The sequence below is a fragment of the Schistocerca americana genome, chromosome 4 (assembly GCF_021461395.2).
Source record: "Schistocerca americana isolate TAMUIC-IGC-003095 chromosome 4, iqSchAmer2.1, whole genome shotgun sequence".
NCBI lineage: Eukaryota > Metazoa > Arthropoda > Insecta > Orthoptera > Acrididae > Schistocerca > Schistocerca americana.
Window position 1 is genome coordinate 496,654,317 of NC_060122.1, and position 24,355 is coordinate 496,678,671.

The following is a 24,355-nucleotide window of genomic DNA, read 5'->3' on the forward strand; positions in this document are numbered from 1 at the left end:
AAGAACAGTTATACAATTAACAATTACCTTTCTGCCCAAGGTATAAAAATAAAATTTTGACCAACTGACCAACTAACACTTTTCCGTGTGGATTCACTGCGACTCGGTATTTAATAACATGAAAAAGTATCCAACCAAGTTTTGTTTATTGTTTCTGTTATTTTTTACTCGAGTCGACCTAAACTCCACTCATAGGGACTGTAGTTTTAGTTTCTTTAGCTTGTATTGCTTCAGTTTTTCATCTCGCTTCTGCCTTCACATTTGAAAGACCTCCCGTATATGTATGCATGCAACGAGAAAGCTCACATCACGAGAAAGCATCAGTACCGTACGTTATGAAAACTGAACCAGCGTAAGAAGAGAAAACATAGACTGTAGTACTTGAGAGTGGATTATAGCTCGAAACGCGTCGGACGTAACAAAAACAATAAAAGATAGTGAGTGGAGGCATTTTAACAGTATTATATACCGGTAGTACCAGAATTCATATAATCGAAAATATGTTTTCAAATTGTGTGTTCCACGTCAATACGAGGGTGCGAGGGCTACAATTAACTGTCAGTTTTGCGTCGGAAACAAGAAACTTGGAAATGTGTCTCATTGTATACGTTAATAGCGATACGATTCAAAGATTGTTTATTTCTGGTTGAATGTCTTTCAATGGGAAGTGAAAATATATAGTTCCATAGCTCCATCATTTGTACAATACAGCTCCTTATTCAAACAGACTTCTGAAAGATTACTTTTTATTAGTGACCCATTTGCAACAATCTTCTCATAATTAGGCATATCATGTAGATATTTGTTTGAAAAAATCCAATTTCTCCAAAACATGTCCTTGAGAAAGACTTCTTTGATGCTTCAATATTAAAGGAATGAGAAACACCAAGCTTATCACTGTCGCTGACAAACTTCCAATCAAACTATTAACCTAAGGAAAAATTATTCTGATTAGTGCTGTATACCGTACCGAAATCAGAACTGATGTGCCTTCAGTGACAGGTTAACGTAATAATGGATAGTCAGTTCTGTTAGAAAATCAAAATTTATATTTACATCTACCATTCAAAAAATTGGTAATTTTTTTTCATATTACAACTACAATCTCTAATCTCTACAGAAATAACTGGCAAGGACAGTCTAGCTTACCATATCTGTGTAACGATACGAGGCGGATATTTTCTGGGTATTTTAGTATAGGGAATCCACAGTCTCTGGCAGCTAGTTACAGAGTAAACACGCAATTTTGTTTCTGTTAATGGTTTGCTATCCCAGTTGCTTTTGTTCCTGTTAAAATACTTTCACGACAGTGTAAATCCTGTAATATTCAGTCACCGTAACACGGAAGGCTCTGGCTCCTCGTAGGCGCTTATAAAGAGGTGCAGAAGTACTGCAATGTGGGTGCTGTCGTTGTGGTAACAGCGTGGAGTAGCGGTATTCTGCGGTATTCTGTACTAGGTGCACGTCGGCCAACTCATCAGCAAAACCTATTCACACTGCTGTGTATCCTGTTTGCATGCACGTACAACAAACGTGATGGAAAAACAAATCCGAACCGTAATGAACGCATGCTTAAAGGCAAAGTGCAAAGTGAACTCACGCAGGCCAAGCTACTGAAAGACTTGCACCAGACCGTTGAGCCACAAGAAATTGTTAGCTGAGACTCGGCGCGGTGGCTGATGGGAGCAACAGTAAATTTCAGAACCGTTTACGATCGCTACCATCAGCCACCGCGCCGAGTGTCAGCTTGGACCGCACGAATAGTAGTCGTTCCCGTTGTCAGCGGAAACCACCGTGAGTGATTATGACAAGTTTGTTTCAGAAAAAAAGACACAGTGCACTGTTGGACAGATATTTGTAGTGCAAAACAGATACAAAGTTAAAATGGGGTGAGACACCAAACAAAACGCAATTACTCTGCGACGAGCGACCACGGGTCCCTTATTCCAAAACACCCTGAAAATGTAGCTGAAAACCGTAAATATTTTCGATTTAATTCGGATTCAGCCTGTATGCCAATAAACCATAAACCAGAAAAATCATTTTAATACAGAAAACAGAATACACTTTTTTATGGCCGCTGTATGGTAGCGTAGAATCGGGGAAAGGTTGTAACGTCGTAACGTCAATCAACTGAAGATTTCAATGAGCTTCGTCGAGAATTTCTTTTGAAAGAAATTCCGGACATTCACGATTTCGTCTATCTAGGTATTCTCAAGTGCAAGCTCAAACGCCAAAAAATATCCCACGTGAGTAAATTACATGTCATCGTCGAAATAACATATATCTGGTCTTACAAACCAGTTGTCGAGTTACAGGATATGAGTACATATTGTCATAGATAAATAATACGGCTGACATTGTGCGCAGCGAATGAACATTAGCAATCTGTAATGTGTATCTGACAGTCAATAGATATAGATTGTGTGGACGTGATGAATGCAGGTCACAGCTATCTACTGACTGTCAGATACACACAACAGTTTCTTAAAGTTTGTTCGTTGTGCTCTATATTAGCCTTATTATGCATCATTGAAATGTACTCATATCCTGTAATACGACGACAGGTTTATAAAAATAAGTATAGACCAGATATGTGTTATTTCGACGGTGATTACATGTCTTTCAAGCATGTCGGACATTTTGTGACATTTAAACTCGCACTTGAGAGTAGCTATAAAGCCGACATCATACTTCTGTGAAATAAGTGAACAGTAATTTACAGTCAAGTGACGGGAATTTATTTAAAATAGTTTCGAGTAACTGTGGTCCCCTCATTAAAAAAAATCATTTGTTGAGAATGCCCATTTCTCAGTAGCGAAGAGCAAATATTTTTGCGTTACAGTGCCGACGTTCTTCGCAGTCAATACGAGGGCTGTCCAAGAAGTAAGCATATTTGATCAGAGCTCGCAGTTATTTTCACGTGACCATCAGCTGCATTTAAGCATTCTTCATACGTACTAAGATGTCTGTTTTCAGAAAATACAGCCAGCGACAATGTCGTGAAATACTCTATCAGTTTCATAGCATTCGAATGGAGAAGCAGTAATCATTAAAAGTTGAATCTGAGTCACAGGCTAAGTAATTAAATATGCTTAATCGAAATGACTCAAGAAGTGACGGCGACGATCGCCGTGAAAAAACGCAACATCGAACGTTAATAACTCACTACCTTTTGGGTTTCCTTCATGAGTAGCAGACTTCAATATCTACACTATGTGGTCAAAAGTATCCAGACACCACCAGAAACATACTATTTCATATTAGGTGCATTCTGCTGCCACCTACTGCCAATTACTCCGTATCAGCGACCTCAGTAGTCATTAGACATCATGAGAGAGAAGAATGGGGCGCTCCGCGGATCTCACGGACTTCGAACGTGGTCAGATGATTTTGTGTCACTGGTGTCATACGTCTGTACGCGAGATTTCCACACTCATAAACATCCCTAGGTCCACTGTTTCTGATGGGATAGTGGAGTGGAAACGTGAACGGACACCTACAGAACACAAGCGTACAGATCGACCGCGTCAGTTGAGTGACAGAGTCCGCCGACAGATGAAGGGGGTCGTTATGTGTAATAGGCACACATCTATCTAGACCACCACACAGGAATTCCAAACTGCATCAGGATCCACTGCAAGTAATATGACAAACGGGAGGTGAGAAAACTTGGATTTCATGGTCGAGCGGCTGCTCATAGGCCACACATCACGCCGATAAATGCCAAACAACGCCTCGCTTGGTGTACAGAGCGTAAACATTCGACGATTAAACAGAAGAAAAACGTTGTGTGGAGTGATGAATCACGGTACACAATGTGGCGATCTGATGGCAGGGTGTGGGTATGGCGAATGGCAGGTGAACGTGATCTGCAGCGTGTGAAGTGCCAACAGCAAAATTCGGAGACGGTCGTGTTATGGTGTGGTCGTGTTTTTCCATGGATGGGGCTTGCACTCCTTGTTGTTTTGCGTGGCGCTATCTCAGCACATGGCTACACTGATGTTTTAAACAGCTTCTTGCTTCCCACTGTTGAAGAGCAATTCGGGGATGGCAACTGCATCTTTCAACACGATCGAGCACCTGTTCATAATGCACTGCCTGTGGCAGAATGGTTGCACGGCAGTAACATTCCTGTAATGCACTGGCCTGCGCAGAGTCCTGACCTGAATCCTATAGAACATCTTTGGGATATTTTGGAAAGCCAGCTTCGTGCCAGGCCTCACCGACCAACATCGAGACCTCGCCTCAGTGCAGCACTCCGTGAAGAATGGACAGCCATTCCCCAAGAAACCCTCCAGCATCTCACTGAACGTATGCCTGCGAGAGTGGAAGCTCTCATCAAGGCTAAGGTTGGGCCTACATCATACTGAATTCCAGCATTACCGATGGAGGGCGCCACGAACTTGTAACTCATTTTCAGTCAGGTGTCCGGATATTTCTGATCACATAGTGTATGTTCGCTTCACGTTGCATAAATTCTGAAAAAAAAATTCCTTCCACATCCCAAGATAGTAAACATTTTCACAACATTCTGGCAAAGAAACTCTGGTAGGCATGTTTCTATTTTGTTGACACGCTATGACACTGCACATTTTATTGCTGGTTTGTCTGACCTATGACATGAAACGCGCTCTCTTGTCAACGACAGTTGAATAAAAAATGATTCACTGTGTTTTAAGTTCTCAGGAAGAAGAGTGAACTACTTTTCTTTGATGAACTCACGTATAATAGCACAAGAAATTTTGGGAATTGGAAAGATATGATTCTGTGCAACTCTTGCTTCCACAAAGTTTCTCATTATTTCTTTGAACGATCGTTGATTGCAGGTGCCTGGCCACTTCGTTCGTCTTCATGAGTATTTAGTTTTAACAAGACGGTACTGACGCTTCATCACTCATTAAGTTCTCCCTATAAACAGAACAACGTTAACATGAATGCCGTCGTCTCTCATTTGCCAGTAAAGAATTTATTACTTTGCAGTCCTCAGGACTGGCTTGGCATTAGATTGCTGCACACATAATGAGTTACTAGTAAAGACGGAAGAGCGACGGGACGACGTTCGCGTTAACACAGCTGCACTCATACTGAGCTGTTGCTCACTTCAGTACAGGAGCGATGTAGCTCCCCCATCTACCTCTCGAGCTATAAGGAAACAGAGGTTGCGTTCTGGATAGCCTTGGTGCAACTTTAGAAAAGGGAAATGGCGGGAAAAGGTTCCCATTGAGCATTTCAATCCTTTTGTTGTAGCGGCGCCACTTCTGAGCCTGTGGCGAGATTTGCTTTCGCTTACTCCTTCTGATGATTCATTTGGTTATCTCCTCTTCGGTTCGTCTGCCTGCCGTAAAAGTCAGACTAAAGACTTAATGTGGCTCTTCTTCGCTTAGAACACTACCGACCACTTCGCTATTTGGGTTTATGATGACCTTGGGCAGCGGATGTCGTAGTCTGCAGGTGTTGTTACTGTGGTGATGGTCTTCGCTTTGAAGTCTGATTTGATGCAACTCTCCAAGCTAGTCTATCTTGTGTAAGACTTTCCTTCAGCGCATAGCTACTGCAATCTACATCTAATTGAAACTGTTAATTGTAGGCAAATCTTGATCGCCCTGCACAATTTTTACAGCACATTTCCCTCCATTATCAAATCCACGATTCCTTTATGCCTCAGGATGTGTCCTCCAATTCGAGTAATATCTCCTCATTCATTATTCAGTCTACCAACCTAATCTTCAGCGCTCTTTTACATTACCACTTGTCTCAACTGCTTATCGTCAACGTTTCGCTTCCATACAACGCTACATTTCAGATAAACATCTTCACGAAAGATTTCAAAACACTTAAATTTACAATAAAAGTCATGGGATACCTCGTAATAGAGTGTCTGACCCCCTTTTGCCTGTCGTAATGCAGCATCTCGACGAGTCCTGAACTCAACATGTCACTGGAAGTTCCCTGAAGATATACTGAGCCATGCTGCCTCTATAGCCGTCCATAATTGCGAAAGTATTGCTAGGAGAAGATTTTGTGTACGAACTGAACCCTCGATTATGTCCCATAAATAATAGATGGCATTTCTATCGGGCAATCTGCGTGCCCAATTTACTCGCCTGAATTGTGCAGAATGTTCTTCGAACAAATCGCGAACTACTGTGGCCCGTGACGTGGCGCATTGTCTTCAAAAGAAAAAAAAAAAATTCCGTGATTGTCTAGGAACGTGAAAGCCATTAACGGCTGCAAATGTTGTCCAGGTAGCCAGACATAACCATTTCCAGTAAATTTTCGGTTCACTTGGACCAGAGGACCCAGTACATTCCATTATGGAGCCATCACCAGCTTTCACAGCGCCTTGGGTCCATGGCTTCGTGGGGTCTGCGCCACACTCGAACCCTACCATCAGCTCTTGCCAATTGAAATCGGGACTCATCTGACAAGGCCATGGTTTTCAGTCGCTTAGGGTCCAACCGATGTTACCAAGAGCCCAGGAGAGGCGCTGCAAGCGACTTCGATCTGTTAGCGAAGGCATTCGCGTCAGTCGTCTCCTGTCTTAGCCCATTAACGCCAAATTTCGCCGCATTGTTTTAACGGATACGATCCTCGTACATCCCACATTGATTCCTGTGGTTATTTAAAGCAGCGTTGCTTGTCTGTTAGACCTAACAACTTTACTCATACGCCGCTGCTCTCGGTCGTTAAGTGAAGAGCGTCGGCCACTGCATTCTCCATGGCGAGAGAAAAGGCCTGAACTTTGGTATTCTCGGCACACTCTTGACACTGTGGATCACAGAATATTGAATATCCTAACGATTTCCGAAACTGAATGTCTCTTGAGTCTAGTTCCAACTACCATTCCCCGTAAGGCCATAATCACGTCGAAAACCTTACGCATGAACCACCTGAGAACAAAAGACAGCTACGTCATTGCACTGCTTTTTATACCTCGTGTACGAGATACTACCATCATCTGTACACGTGCATATCACACTCTCACGACTTTCATTACCTCAACGTATATTAGACTTTAACAAACTTCTCTTTTTCAGTTTTATTCTCTATTGCCAGCCCTCGTTTTATGTCTTCCCTACTTCAGCCTTTGTGATATTTTGCTGCCCAAATAGCAAACCCCGTCTACAACAGTTAGTGTCTCATTTGCTAACCCAATTCCCTCAGTATCGCATAATTTAAATTCGACTAGTTCCGTTACCCTTGTTTCACTGTTTTTGGTGTTCATGTCACAACCTCTGTTAAAGACGCTGTCTATTCCGGCCAACAGTCGTTTGCACCTCTGACACTATTACAACGACATCGGCAAGCTTAAAGTTTTTATTTCTTGACCTTGATCTTTCATTCCTCTTCCAAACTTCTCTTTAATTTTCTCACTGCTCGTTCAATGTACAAACTGCAAAACGTGGGGGATAAGCTACAGTCCTGTATCACGCACGTCTCAAATACTTCTTCCCTTTCATGTCCTTGAGCGACAAGTGCAGTCGAGTTTCTGTGAAAGTTGTAGATAGACTTTCACTCCATGTATTTATTTCTGCTACGTGCAGAACTTCAAAGACTTTATTCCAGTCAATATCGTGAAATGTTTCCTCTGAATCAACAAATGCTATAAATGTTGGTTTGCCGTTCGTCAGTCTAAATCGTAGGGTCAGCGCTATCTTGCGTATTCTTACATTTCTCCTGAACGCAACAAATATACTTCAGATTCTTGATTTGTCAGTTAGTTTCCTACCTAAACAACATAAGTTGTTACTTGCTTTAGAGACGTATTTCATTTCTTTAGGATTAACCTCATTTATCTGTCGGAATTTTCTGTCAGCATGATTTTCGTGTTGTTTGTGTTTATCCTTACCTTAAGGTTGTCTAGGACATTAGCCGTAATTGTTACTAAGTAATTAATGTCCTCTTTGGAATCTCCTACAATTATTACTTCTTCCACAGATCTAAGGGAATTTATTTATTTACTATTAATTTTCAGGTTTTATGCGATGTTTTATTCTCTGTATTCTACTTTCTATCAAAAACTTCAATAAATAGTTTGGGAGAGAACAGCCTTATAATGCACTACTTCTGCTAGAGATTGTATTCCGCCATGAATGTCAGTTTCTGTAATCTAGTTTTCATATAAACTTAGAATCAGTATTTTACCTCTGCAGACTGTACCAATTTTTTCAGTTCTTCAAACAATATTTATTAACACTCTGTCGATAACGATTTTTGCATTATTGAACGTATCATATGTGATAAATTCAATTTCAGTGCCTCTTTCTGATATAATTCACAGTGCTATTATAGTGTCTTTTGATCGTTTATATTTCTTAAAGTCAAGCTCATTTTCTCCTAGTAAAATTTGTCTCAGCTTTAAGGCTTTGTTTAATCTAATTTAGCAAAAAGTTTTAAGTATACGATTCTATAACGATTTTTTCATTTTATATGTGGTATATTCTTTATTTTTTGTAAACTCCTCTCTTAATATCTCACTCTCTTATTTTGACTGTTCTTTACTTTCTTCCTGGCATTACTTAACAATTTAGTAGGGGTTACATATATCTATCATTTTCATGTTGTTAAAGTTGTTTAAGGAATTGTTCATATCTTATCTTATGGTTAGTGTTCACTTTCTTCTTCTTCTGAAATAGTTCTGACATCTTATCCATCATATAATTCTTTATTATATTTCTTCTACCCATCAGTTATTTTTACAGATTATAAGAGAATAGTAATTAAATCGAATAATGTTACTCTGTGTTCTGTATTTTACTGGTAGATTTTCTTTTTTTCTTTTTGAAACACTGTACATAATTTCACTAGGTCTTGTACTCCCCACTGTTTATTTTCCTATCTGGGTATCTTCTTTGCTGCACTTCTGGGTTATTGGATTTTCTACTTCAGGGCTTCGTTCAAAATCTGTTTTTCTTCTTTCTAAATGTTTCTGTAACTTATGAGATTCAGTATTTACTTTGTCATCAACAGTTTATCTGTCTAGAGTTTCTCCCTTTTTCCTTCCTCATCTGTCTCGACTCCTAAGTGTTCAGAATTGTCTTCATGTTAGTCATTCTGTACACAACTACAGTAGTGTATAGGAAGACAAAGATGAAGACCTTAGAGTTGAGACAGATAAGCAAGGAAAAAGGGATAAATTATGGCCAAAGAAGCTATGGATGACATAATACATTTTGTACTACTTTTTTCAACCTGATATTGCACTTGGCTATAACAGTTATGTGATCATTCTCAATGACTACTTACCTAGGAGTTTCTAGAGTTAATTTTATTTCTTCATATTTGTTTGGCTAGAATACAATCCATTTGGTATCTAGCATTATGTCTCAGTGGTTTGCATCTTGTTCTGTCAGGAATTTCTTTAAGATCATTTCATAGTGTACACAATGTTCTGATAACCTTGACATTGGTATTTCATTATATAAATTTAGTAGCCAATTTCAGAACTGGTAGTAGCCTACAAAAGTCTTAAATTCTCACATTACTCATTTTTCAAGTTTTTCTTCAGTTTTACTTTTAGAAATGTTACTATATAATTTCACTTTAACCAACTGTTACTGTATGATTTCATCTTAACGTTTCCTTCCCAGTAAAGAAAAAAATCAAATTAAGTAGAAATTTTTCGAAGACGTAGATGAAAGAACGATGTGAGTGTTACCTACCATTCCCACAACAGTCAGTTGAGATAAAAGTAAAAGCTTCTGCAGTAGAGGTACACATAGTAAAATTTTAAACAATGAATATAAAGGATGAAAAAATAGGACTCTTCGTGAAGAACTACATGAAATGATGAAGAAAATTAGTTTTCATAAATAATTAGACTGTAATGACTATGAAAGCAGCCACCAAACTCTAAAATTGGGTAATAAATTTGGACTAAAAGATAAAATGCCATCAACCTGAAGTTTACTTTGAAGCATTGGTAATACACTAGACAAGTATTCAGAATTCGGTTTCTCCATGATTTCAATGAAGCACTTATGGGGGAACGCCAGGATGGTTCCTTTAAAAGCTTACAGTCGATTTCCTTCCCCAATCCGAGCGTCTACTAATGACTGTATCGTCGACGAGGCATTAAACCTTCACCAGCCTTTCTTTTTGAGTATGTTTTACTAGATATAACAGGTAATTACCACTTATAATTGGTTGACATTTTATTTTTCTCATTGGAAATACAGTCATGTGAGAAGACTCAAACTGTTTTCATGATAAAGAATCTTCCAAAAAATGGTGTCAAATCTGGTTTCAGAGTTCGATAATGGGCCTGCTCCTTTACTTGAATTCTCATTTTATGGTGGTAGTAGCAATCCACCGCAGCAGAAACATAGTAACAGAAGGAAGCTATTCATTTGTATTTTGTAAACGTTCTATCCGTTATGTGTATAAATCTAAATTGTTTTAGTTCTATAGGAACTAGGATATAACATCATCATTAACAATGGAGTATGTCAAACTTGCATGCTAGGAATTCACAGATGTGGATGTTGATAAAAACTTCATTTGCGAATAACAATTTATATACCGCCTTAAAAGCTAAATTTTAACAACATTTTCACTTCAGCTTGATGCTTCTAGTGATGCGTCAGAAAATTATTTCATTTTGCATATTTTAATACTTTAATGCCACATTTAAACATAAAGCATTTACTGCAAAGCAAAATTATGCAAGTATAACATCTGCTGCACATTCTTGAGCTTCATGTAAGTAACTCTTTACACTAAAGATATCCTCATAACATATTAACTCTTATGAAATTCATTGTTAGAAGCTAGTTATAGTGTGATAAGGACATTAACATTTACAAAACATAAGAACAAAATTTGCCTCCCCTATTCATAACTTGACATTACTCTGTAGCAGAAGAAAGTATAATATTTGACCAGCTAGGATATGAATTAAAGGTACTAACAGGCTATGAAAATAATTTTAAAAGTAAGTTGAAAACAGGTGTGTTTGAAAACTTTTACTCCATAGCTGAATTCCTGTAAAACCATTTGTGCTTTCTTTTACGTTTTCCAAGTTTCAGTATTTATTAAGATTCACTTATAAGACGAGCGTGTAATCCTATTTTCGATAAGCAAATATATTGTAAAACACTTGGCATTTTACACATCGTGTGAGATATAGCAAATATGATCTACGGAACTTAAAATAAGTAGCACTTAATCTAAAGGTTTCTCTTGCAGCAGTCTACTTTATTGGTAAGTGAAAAAGTTTTCTGAATATAAGCGTCTTAATAACCGAATGCTGTAGAAGAGATTACTATTTTCAATTTATTTTTTTCTCTAAAAGTAATATTTTCGTTTTCGGTGTGCTTGTTACATTAGTTTTGTGTTATACTGCGCGAGGTAGCGCAATGCTTTAAGGTACTGTCTCAAAACTCGGCACATGTCCTGCTACAGGCTTTCCTTGCTTTGTTTCAAACGTTGTGGGTGAACGTCGAAAGATTCCTTCAACTATTTCATTACTGTTTAACGGATTTCTTGTTCAGTCTCTAATAACTTGGAGTATAGTGGAAAGTGAGACTACAAGCATCCTTCCTTCCTAACCTAAAATCGGTACTGCTACATCTTCATTTTGTTCAGCCTGTTTCATATTGGAGTTGGGACTGAAGTACATTCGTAAAATATGGAAGAAACAAAGTTAAAAATCACGGTTTATATTAATCAGCATGGTGCATTACGAGCCCTAAAGATTCATCTTCGAATGCTGAACATCATGTGACCACTGATTATAATTGTCAGTTCTCACTATTATGGTGTTAGTATCGGTAGCAATTACATCTACATCTACATCTACATGACTACTCTGCAATTCACATTTAAGTGCTTGGCAGAGGGTTCATCGAACCACAATCATACATTCTCTCTACCATTCAACTCCCGAACAGCGCGCGGGAAAAACGAACACCTAAACCTTTCTGTTCGAGCTCTGATTTCTCTTATTTTATTTTGATGATCATTCCTACCTATGTAGGTTGGGCTCAACAAAATATTTTCGCATTCGGAAGAGAAAGTTGGTGACTGAAATTTCGTAAATAGATCTCGCCGCGACGAAAAATGTCTTTGCTTTAATGACTTCCATCCCAACTCGCGTATCATATCTGCCACACTCTCTCCCCCATTAATTGATAATACAAAACGAGCTGCCCTTTTTTGCACCCTTTCGATGTCCTCTGTCAATCCCACCTGGTAAGGATCCCACACCGCGCAGCAATATTCTAACCGAGGACGAACGAGTGTAGTGTAAGCTGTCTCTTTAGTGGACTTGTTGCATCTTCTAAGTGTCCTGCCAATGAAACGCAACCTTTGGCTCGCCTTCCCCACAATATTATCTATGTGGTCTTTCCAACTGAAGTTGTTCGTAATTTTTACACCCAGGTACTTACTTGAATTGACAGCCTTGAGAATTGTACTATTTATCGAGTAATCGAATTCCAACGGATTTCGTTTGGAACTCATGTGGATCACCTCACACTTTTCGTTATTTAGCGTCAACTGCCACCTGCCACACCATATAGCAATCTTTTCTAAATTGCTTTGCAACTGATACTGGTCTTCGGATGACCTTACTAGACGGTAAATTACAGCATCATCTGCGAACAACCTAAGAGAACTGCTCAGATTGTCACCCAGGTCATTTACATAGATCAGGAACAGCAGAGGTCCCAGGACGCTTCCCTGGGGAACACCTGATATCATTTCAGTTTTACTCGATGATTTGCCGTCTATTACTACGAACTGCGACCTTCCTGACGGGAAATCACGAATCCAGTCGCACAGCTGAGACGATACCCCATAGTCCCGCAGCTTGATTAGAAGTCGCTTGTGAGGAGCGGTGTCAAAAGCTTTCCGGAAATCCACAAAATACGGAATCAACCTGAGATCCCCTGTCGATAGCGGCCATTACTTCGTGCGAAAAAAGAGCTAGCTGCGTTGCACAAGAACGATGTTTTCTGAAACCATGCTGATTACGTATCAATAGATCGTTCCCTTCGAGGTGATTCATAATGTTTGAATTATCTAAAGAACAGAAAGTTTACACTGAAAAACTAATTTATGTATACTACATTGATTTGGTTACATTTGTCATTATTTTAAATACTTGGTGCATCTCCAGCACGAAAAGCCTTTGCAGAAGCTGCTGTGCCCACTCTAAATGTTTACATGTATGGCACCCAACCGTTTAGCCTCATTTCCGCAGAGGAAGTTGTGAAGCGCCCTTTAATTCTGTCCCGCGCTAATCCAATTCTCCTGATTGCTCATGGAGACACAGAACAAGTAGTACGGGACGTGCTCGTTCCAGACCTTCGGTTACGCAAGCGGCGGCCTCAGTCCTACACTGATACCTGCAACACGTGGCTGCTCCGTTCGAATAAATATGCCGTGGGACCGGGGTTTGCGGTGTTCCACATTAGCCGCAGAATGTATATATCCTTCACCAAAGAGAAGGTGGGATCATTTTCAGAGGCGTCGTCCGCTGCCTTATGCCAACAGCAACTAGTATCACCTTTCTAGTTCTGATTCGTGGCTCATTCCCTGCTTACTTCCGTGCGCGAGAAACAGAAAAATGATATGTTCATTTTTTGTCCTAAATCCTTTGCAGAAGTATGTGGCTGACGTTGTGATATCACTCTATTGAACTCTCAGATTTTTCCTTAAATCAAAGATCTATTGCAACTATTCGAACTATATCGAAGCGAATGCTTAAGAAGGAAGGCCCTTTGTTCATCATAACGTAAATTTTCCCACAATAACAACTTTTTTCCGGTCTAACATAAGTCACTTTCAACTACAACATAAAATTACTCGAAATTATCCGTCTCTCTTTTCCTATCAACTTTTTTTTACATGTACTTATTTTATCAGCTTTCTTCGTTTGATTGAAGTTTCCCCTTTTGGTTTCCAATTTAGAAGATATCTCCAATGTTACTAGCATTTATTAGAAGCCAGAACGTATTCCCCTTTGCAGTGACGTAAGAAGTTTTTTGGGGGACACCTTCTGTGGTCCGATCTCGCAAAGCCTGATATGAAAACACTGCTCAACTTCCTTTTCGATCAAAATCATTCTGGAGTTTGAGTTATGAGAGTCGATACACTGCCTGACAAAAGAAGTGAAGCATCTAGACGGGGAGGAGAAAACGAAACGAGATTCACGGGATGAGAGGGTGTGTCAGTGTTTACAATATCGAATCAAATTTGCAAACGACATGGTAGCCCACTTATCAATAAGACATTGCACATCCTCTGACCTTGATGTAATAATGGTTCTGAGCACAATGAGACTTAACCTCTGTGGTCATCAGTCCCCTAGAACTTAGAACTACTTAAACCTAACTAACCTAAGGACATCACAAACATCCATGCCCGAGACAGGATTCGAACCTGCGACCGTAGCGGTCGCGCGGTTCCAGACTGTAGCCCCTAGAACCGCTCGGCCACTCTGGCCGGCGACCTTGATGTAACTTGTGCTCTGATTTGGTTGAGAAGGGTCCATGAAGTCGTATTCTCCTCTGAGGCAAGTTGACCCAATTCTTGTCACTGATGATTGATGCTCAGGATACTGACACTGGAACGAGGTGGACACCGACATAGTCCCCCACGTGTTCTGTTATGGAAAGATATAAGGATCTTGATGGCCACTGGAGTTCCTCAACATCACGCAGACAGTTCATAGACGTGCCCTGAATGATCGTGTATTGTCCTGTTGCAAATGGTCCCTCGGCACTGTCGGGTGAGGGGCAACACATGAGCACGCAAGACGTTGGTGTCATACTCCTTCCGCCATCAGAGTCCCGTCCATTACTATCAGCCGTGACCTGAAGTCATACCAGTTGGCTCCCAACACAATACAAGGAGTAACACTGCTGTGCCTCACCAAAACGTTGCAAGAATGGGACCTATCGCCAGGTCACAACCACACTCGCCGAAGATGGTCAACTAGGGTACTGCAGAACTGTGATACATCGCTGAACACAATGTGACGTCATTTATCGGCAGTTCATGCTATGCTGTCACGGCACCATACCAAACACAGCTTTTTGTATTGTGCTGTTACTGGCAGCCTTTACATGGGATGGTGATTCCCTAGTCCAGTTGCTGCTAGTCTATGACCAATGGTAAGCATGACACAATGTTGCAGCAAGTCCATCACTTTCTCTGGTGGCAGGCGCAGATGTGAAGGTGTCACTATGTGTTTTGTTCTCAATACGGCAATCTTTCCATCTGGTGGTCAGACGTGGTCGACTGTAAGCTTGACAACGAGTATGACTGTCCACACGTCCCCATGCAATCCAGCATCGGGCCACTGTCAGAGTTGAATGCCCCCCAGATCTGGACATTGCGTGATTGGATTAGCCATCCAAATAGAGATCGAAAATGAACCTCTTTGAAACACTGTCAACTACTAATGAGGGTGTCTCACATGAGTACACAGCACCGCTTCACAGGAACCGTTCACGACCTTTACATATCTCACCAGGCCTCGTAATAACACCAAACACTAACACTACTAATGCACTCTGTTAGCCAGCCCAATTGTCACAGATAATTGAACATCACCAAAAGCAAAACGAGGATAATTGAACGCAGTCGAGTTAACTCCGGTGATGCTGAGGTAATTAGATTACGAAATGAGACACTTAAAGTAGTAAAGGAGTTTTGCTATTTGGGAGGCAAAATAACTGATGATGGTCGAAGTAGAGAAGATACAAAATGTAGACTGGCAATGGCAAGGAAAGCGTTTCTGAAGAAGAGGAATTTGTTAACATCGAGTATAGATATAAGTGTCAGGAAGTCGTTTCTAAAAGTATTTGTATGGAGTGTAGCCATGTATGGAAGTGAAACATGGACGATAAATAGTTTGGACAAGGAGAGAATAGAAGCTTTCGAAATGTGGTGCTACAGAAGAATGCTGAAGATTAGATGGGTAGATCACATAACTAATGAGGAGGTATTGAATAGAATTGGGGAGAAGAGAAGTTTGTGGCACAACTTGACTAGACGAAGGGATCGGTTGGTAGGACATGTTCTGAGGCATCAAGGGATCACCAATTTAGTATTGGAGGGCAGCGTGGAGGGTAAAAATCATAGAGGGAAACCAAGAGATGAATACACTTAGCAGATTCAGAAGGATGTAGGCTGCAGTATGTACTGTGAGGTGAAGCAGTTTGCACAGGATAGAGTAGCATGGAGAGCTGTATCAAACCAGTCTCAGTACTGAAGACCACAACAACAACAACAACAACAATTGCAACCCTTAATCACTTACATAGCCAGTCATGGTGTGTACGTGTATGAAGTAATATTGACATTCGAAAACGTCTTGTGGGTGTTTCACTTTATTTTTGTCAACACAGTGATTTTTCTTTTGACCTTTTCCTAGTGATTTTTAATTTCTGTGATTTTAGCTCTTCTATCAGTCATCGATGCTCTGTTAACATACACACATCAAAAAAAGTTTTGCATCACCTCTGTTCCGAGAGTTCTAGAACCTGTACAGAAATTTGGAATAGAGATCGACATAAACATCATTTCCGTCCTTTTTATTGCTCATGAAAGCCACACATTGCGTGTTGTACCACCACACAGCGAGACCTTCAGAGGTGGTGGTCCAGATTCCTGAACACACCGGTACCTCTAATATCCAGTAGCACGTCCTCTTGCATTGATGCATGCCTGTATTCGTCGTGGCTTAGTATCCACAAGTTCATCTGGGCACTGTTGGTCCAGATTGTCCCACTCCTCAACGGCGACTCGGCGTAGATCCCTCAGAGTGGTTGGTGTGTCAGGTCGTCCATAAACAGCCTTTTTCAGTCTATCTCAGGCATGCTCGATAGGGTTCATGTCTGGAGAACATGCTGGCCGCTCTAGTCGAGCAATGTCGTTATCCTGAAGGAAGTCATTCACAAGATGTGCACGATGGGGGCGCAAATTGTCGTCCGTAAAGACGAATGCCTCGCCAATGTGCCGCCGATATATTTGCACTATCGGTCAGAGGATGGCAGTCTCACATCGTACAGCCGTTAAGGCGTTTCCATGACCACCAGCGGCGTACGTCGGCCCCACATAATGCCACCCCAAAACAGCAGGGAACCTCCACCTAGCTGCGCTCCCTGGACAGTGTGTCTAAGGCGTTCAGCCTGACCGGGTTGCATCCAGACACGTCTCCGACGATTGGCTGGTTGAAGGCATATGCGACACTCATCGGAGAAGAGAGCGTGATGCCAATCCTGAGCGGTCCATTAGGCATGTTGTCGGGCCCTTCTGTACCGCGCTGCATGGTTTCGTGGTTGAACGATGGACCTCGCCATGGACGTCGGGAGTGAAGTTGTGCATCATGCAGCCTACTGCCCACCGTTTGAGTCGTAACACAACGCCCTGTGGATGCACAAAAAGCATTATTCAACATTGTGTCGTTGCTTTCAGGGCTCCCCCGAGCCATAATCCGTAGGTAGAAGTCATCCACTGCGGTAGTAGACATTGGGCGACCTGAACGAGGCATGTCATCGACAGTTCCTATGTCTCTGTATCTTCTCCACGTCCTAATAACATCGCTTTGGTTCACTCCGAGATGCCTGGACACTCACCCTGTTGAGAACCCTTCCTGGCACAAAGTAACAATGCGGACACGATCGAACCGCAGTATTGACTGTCTAGGCATGGTTGAACTACAGACAACACGAGCTGTGTACCTCCTTCTGGTGGAATGGCTGGAACTGATTGGCTGTCGGACCCCCGCCATCTAATAGGCGCTGCTCATGCCTGGTTGTTTACATCTTTGGGCGAGTTTAGTGACATCCCTGAACAGTCAAAGGGACTGTGCTGTGATACAATATCCACAGTCAACGTCTACCCCATGGAGTTCTGGGAACTGGAGTGGTGCAAAACTTTTTTATGTGTACCTTATGACTGCTATTTGCATGTGACCAGAACGGCCAATCAGTAAGGGCAACAGAATTGTCATTCTGAAAATTTGCTTACAGTGACACTGAAAATTTTACGAATGATAAGGCACTTCATAAATCTGACGTACAACTTTGCTGACACAATAAGGAAAGAGGATGCCTCAACTAAAAGTAGGCAGTTGTGGAGTGTTTTGAGTGCGTGAGGCCAGTTACGAACAGAGTGACAAGAGCAACTGGTTCAGGTTATTCGATTCTAATAAACAGGTTGTCGACACTGACAACACCGTAGTGAAGTGGAGCAATCTGATTTTATTTTGTGTTGAATAATAATAAACTAACGTCACAAAAGATTTTTGTATGAATCCGTGGACCTGAAACCTTGGGCAAATCACAGACTGTAAGGTGTGTATATCCACACATCCACAAGATTTGTGGATTTGCGACTTTATTGCTATGGGTTCGCCTGTTATGAGAAAATAATTTATAGGCTATTATAAATGATTCATTCGTCTTAAAAGCTCTATGCTTTCCAAAGTATTACATGTATGAATATGAATGATCCGTGTATAGTTCCGTAGACTCACAAAGTTTGCATTTTGCACTGTACAGATGTTCCACGAGTGCCGCCCTGGTCAAACGACACACGTGCAAGCGGTAGCCAAGTTCGTTACGTACCTTATGTAGCAACATCCTGTCAATGGTCATCACAGCAGCACTAATGCGTTACCTGATATGTTCCAGTGTTCTTGGCACTGTGGTACGTAAATAAGGTCCTTGATACAGCCCCAACAGAGAGAGACTTCAAGTCAGGTGACATGGGAACTAAGGGAACGGAGCACATCATCTTCACCACTAAGCAGTTCTCGGAATCAGCTGTGAGCACAACTGCAGAATATCGAGACAAGAGGTACTCGTCACAGCCTTCTCACGGAAGAAAGAAGGCCTATGCAGCTTCTTCTGTGACACTGCAGAGAAAACATTAATCTTCACCAAATCTCGTTCATGTGCCAAATTCCACGAGGATTTTCAGTGCCCAACACTCTCACATTGTGACTATTAACCTTTCCGGATTAAATGAAGGTGTCGCATATTCCAACACACAAAACCTCTTCTTGATTTGTCGCCATTGTGTTAAGTCGTTATATTCTCGTAACGCCAAGTGGTAGGCACAATGCAAACTCAGTGGGTTTTACGGTTCTATTCATGTATCAATTACACACTCAAAGACAAAAAAAAAGAAGTACCGCAAAGCAGTTATTCGAATAGGATGGAAATCTTTAGAGGTGATGCACATACACAGACAAATAAGTGATTACAGTTTCATAAATATTGGATGATTTATTCAAGAGCAAAAGCTTCACAAATTGAGCAAATATATACTGCGTTGGTCAACCTCTAGTCCTTATCCAAGCTGTTATTCGGCTTGGCATTGATTGACAGATTTATTGGAAGTCCTCCTGAGGGATATCGGTCCATATTCTGGCCAGCTGGCACTTTGGATCATCTAAATACCGAACTGATTGGAGTTTCTTGCCCACAACGCTCCAAACGTTCTCAATAAGGGAGAGATTCGGTGACCTTGCCTTCCAAGGTAGGGTTTGGCAGGCACTAAGACAAGTAGTAGAAACTTTCGTTGTTTTCAGGCAAATATTATCTTGCTGAAACTAAAGCCCAGGATGACTTGCCTTGAAAGGCAACAAGGGTGCCGCGGATGACAACCAAATGGGTCCTGTTATGAAAAGAAGTGGCATCCCAGACCATCAGCGCTGGTTTTCGGGCCTTGTGACGTGCGACAGTGAGGTTGGTATCCCAAACCTGCTTGGGGTCGCCTCCAGACACGTCTTCGGGCTAGAAACTCATTCTCTGGAGTAGAATTGTCTTCGAACCCAGACCCGATGACCAACGAAAATGTGTCTGGAGACGCCCCAGACGGCGGTGGGCTACCAGCCCGACAATCAGAAGTGACTGTACGGGAAGAAATTTCATTTCATAGTAGGGCCACTTTTGCTGTCATACACGGCACTTTTACAGCACAGCGGTGCGTCGACGATATTCTACGTCCCGTTTTGTTACCTTTCTTGGCACGCCATTCTGGACTTACATTTCAGCAATATAATACCCGTCAAAAAACGGGGATGGTTTCCATTGCTAGTCTTCGTGCTTGCGAAACCCTGCCTTGAACAGCATGGTCACCAGATCTGTCCCAAACTGAGAATGTTTGAAGCATTATGGCCAGGGCCCTCTAACCATCTCGGGATTTTGACGATGTAATGCGCAAATTTGACATAATTTAGTACTACACGACTCAGGAGGACATCCAACAACTCTATCAATCATTTCCAAGCAATGAAACTGCTTGCTTAAGGGATAGATGTGGGGCAACGGGTTACAGACTTGCTCAGTTTGTGAAGCTCTTTCTTTTGAATGAATCAACCAGTTCTTCTGAGATTGTGATTTGTTTTTGTTCGTGGTGCGTCGTTGATTTGTCTTAGAGTATATTTTTATATGTAATATTCTGGAAGATAAGAAATATGAAAACGAATCGTATCCCTGTACTTGGGTAGATGTGAAGGTTCGTGATGGAGTGAGGGAGGGCCGGCCGCGGTGGTCTAGCGGTTCTAGGCGCTCAGTCCGGAACCGCGCGACTGCTACGGTCGCAGGTTCGAATCCTGCCTCGGGCATGGATGTGTGTGATGTCCTTAGGTTAGTTAGGTTTAAGTAGTTCTAAGTTCTAGGGGACTGATGACCACAGATGTTAAGTCCCATAGTGCTCAGAGCCATTTGAACCTTTTTTTATTTTTTTATTTTTTTTATTTTATTTTTTTATTTTATTTTTTATTTATTTATTTATTTATTTATTTTTTTTTGAGGGAGGGAGGAAGATCTCCATGTAATGTCAGTGATAGTGAAGCGACAGTAAATTAAAAACCGAGAGTGACGCCCTGTGGGTGGAGTTTTCGAGAACGCAGTCCTGCGAGGCACGAGGCCGCCCTTGACGCGGGCTCGCTCTGGGAGACGCGGGCAGGGCACACGCCACGCAACGGCGCTCACCGTCCCCGCCACTCGCGCCGCCTTCAGCCAAGGCCGCGGCCGGGTGGCCCGCCACGCGCGACAGCCGCACCGCGTTATGCAACGCGCGACACGGCGGGCCGGCACGGCTGCCCTGCCCTGGCCTGCCCTGCAACCCAACTCGCCGTTCGCCTCCACCGGGGATCCGGTTTACCTCCCGCCCCGGCGCTGGGTTTCAGATGCCGGTAGGCCGGCGGCTTGCTGACCGTCTAGCCGACGTCCCTTCGTTAAAAGTTCTGTGTCAAATATTTGTGAGGGTTCTTTGATCTACTGACTCTATAAGGGGAGAGGTTAAGTGTGACTTAGAACCAGACAGTAAGTCGGACGCTGACCACTGAAATGGATGGTCAGCAGCTTCGCAACTGGACCGGTTCCTGCTAACTGTGATACGCACTGCATACAAAGCATGCACTTGGACACCACTGGCGTCCCTCTCAGTTTGGAAGGTCAAGCAGGCGCAATTAATTGTAATACGTCATCTACAGGAATCTCACTGTTGTGGCGCCTCTGGCACCCCTCTCAGCCTGCTGCTCCGATTGACGGCTTGCATCACTTGAGCCTTCAACTGGCCCTGCTGTGATGACGTGCCCATGTGCTGAAGCTGGGCCAACCTTCAGGGACTATTACAGGCCAATTACAACAGATAAGTCGTCGCCCCAATCCAGACTATTCAGTACGACACACTAACACCGCCAGGCCGGCAGCTGTGGCCGAGCGGTTCTAGGCGCTTCAGTCTGGAACTGCACGACCGCTACGGTCGCAGGTTCGAATCCTGCCTCGGGCATGGATGTGTGTGATGTCCTTAGGTTAGGTTAGGCTTAAGTAGTTCTAAGTTCTAGGGGACTGATGACCTGAGATTTGAAGTCCCATAGTGCTCAGAGCCATTTGAACCATTTTGAACTAACACCACCACAACCGTGAAATCAGCATGCAGTGACAGTGTTTAAACGCAGGTGAACCATCTTGCTATCACTGAACAGCTGGCCAGTTATGTAACTTCAAGCCTGGGCTGCTCCACACCAGTGATGCAGATACCTCTATCTTTACCAGGACATGAACTGCTGCCTGCCACCTAAGCACCTAAGCAGTCTCACTTTTTGCTGCTCTCGCAGGACTATGAGGTGATGGTGCACCCATCTCTGCCCTTGCCAACATATCAAGACAATTACACTCCCAGCTCTGGGACATGATGTAGCCTGACGTCCTCATGACAACCACTGATAGCCATACCCTCCTCTGACACCAATCCTAATAGGGTGGAGGTAGATGACGAAATTTGTGATGCCAGTTGTAACAGTGTGTCTAAGATGGCTTTTTGTGGGCTTGCATTCTCTGCTGACGAATGATGCATTGTATAGTTGAAGGACGAGGATGGCTACAAATACTGCTTTATTGTGCTAGTTTAAGGTCATTACTTCGGAGCTGTAATAACGGAGCTGCTCCATTAATGTGTTCATGGAGATACCAAGGTCATCAGGGACTACTGCGAAGATGTCAGGCTGTATCAAGCCTCAGGGTGCAAAGTGTAGCGGCCTTCAGTTGATACCCCAGTATGGCAGAGAAAACTGGACCCACTTGTCATACTCCTGGGATGGTAGGGCTGACCTGGCATCCAGCTGCTTATGTGGCAGGCAGTAGTTCATGTCCCAGTTGACATAGAGGTGTCTGCATCATCAGTGTGGCATGGAACAGCACCCATTCAGCATCACATAACTGCCTGGCTGCTTGATGATGGTGAACTGGTTTGGCCACATTTAAATACTGCTGTTCCATGCTGGCTTCACAGTAATTGTGGTGTTGGTGTGCCACGCCATTAGTCTGGAATGGGGCAATGACACAGTTGTCATAGTCAGGCTGTAATACTGCCTGCAGTCTGTTCCAGTTTTGGCGTATGCAGACCCTGTCGTCACAGACAGAGTTCCCTAGCTGCCAACTACACAGTCCAATGACAGGCAGCCAACTTTGTCTGTGGACAGATTCCACCCTCATGCTCCAGAACTGGTTCTAATATTCATTTACTTCTTCATGCCAGATTTCATTAATGGTAGTACCTGGAGAACTGTTGTGTCCTGATATCTCAGTAACTCATGACCACATGTTTTCAGTGGATGAGATATCTGGAGAATGGGCTGTACACGTAAACTCCCTTTATACCTTTGTATAGAGGTAGGTCAAGATGGAAGATAGTGTTGCAGAGAACTCAAAGATACAGTCACTGACCTTGGTCATCAGAAAGGTAATTCTGCTGTCCAATTTACCAGCTATGCCCACCAGAGGTGATCGTCTAGTGTACTCAGTGCCATCCAACCCCATCACGCCTGAGTCCATGTGATGCTGACAAATCCAACTTTGCAAAATTCGTTCCACTTGGATCGACCACCCATTAATATGTCCATAATGATGCTGTACGCAAAACCAGGACTAGCGTGAAAAGACACAGAGGCTCTCCAGTATCCAGCACTGTTTTCAGGTAGACCATTGTAGGCTCGCCTCTCTCCATTGCCGTCTCAGAAAAGCCACAGCAATAATCACCGTGCTGACAGACAGCAGTGCTTCAGAAGTCGTGGCACTGTCCATAAGGCTACCTCTGTCTTGCAAATCAGCCCATTTCCTTTTTTAATAAAATCATCCTAGGTATTAGAGAGATATTAAAACAACAAAAGCGCCTACTTTTCGACCGACTTTGCAACGTTCCGCCTCAGGAAGAAAACCACTGCAAAGTTGGCTACAATTTAGGCGTTTTAGTTATTTCAATATCTAATAATAACGTCGCATAATACCAACTTCACTGACACTGACACTGCCTGCAGAAGCCTATGATCTTATATCAGGTAGTTATAATTAAACTGCCAATGTTCTGAGTACAGCCATGTGAAATGTACACTGATCAGCCAGAACATTATGACCACCTATTTAATAGCCGGTATGTATACCTTTGGCATAGATAACAGCAGTGACGCATCATGGCATGGAAGCAATGAGGACTTGGTAGGGAGTTGACACACAAACCACCTAATTCGCGTAATTCTGGCGAAGGGGAGGACAATCAGTGACACCATGGTCAGGCACATCTCAGACATGTTCGATTGAAACTTCCTGGCAGATTAAAACTGTGTGCCCGCGAAAGGCAAAGGTCCCGAGTTCGAGTCTCGGTCGGGCACACAGTTTTAATCTGCCAGTAAGTTTCATATCAGCGCAAACTCCGCTGCAGAGTGAAAATCTCATTCTGGAAACATCCCCCAGGCTGTGGCTAAGCCATGTCTCCGCTATATCCTTCCTTTCAGGAGTGCTAGTTCTGCTAGGTTCGCAGAAGAGCTTCTGTAAAGTTTGGAAGGTAGGAGACGAGATACTGGCAGAAGTAAAGCTGTGAGTACCGG

At 42.5% G+C, this 24,355-nt stretch overlaps 1 protein-coding gene across 1 annotated transcript in view; it reads left to right on the forward strand.

Moving 5' to 3' along the window:
• Positions 1-24,355, forward strand: part of LOC124612684 (kynurenine 3-monooxygenase-like) — a 189,175-nt gene that overhangs the window by 26,396 nt on the left and 138,424 nt on the right. The gene's annotated exons all lie outside the window — the stretch shown is intronic.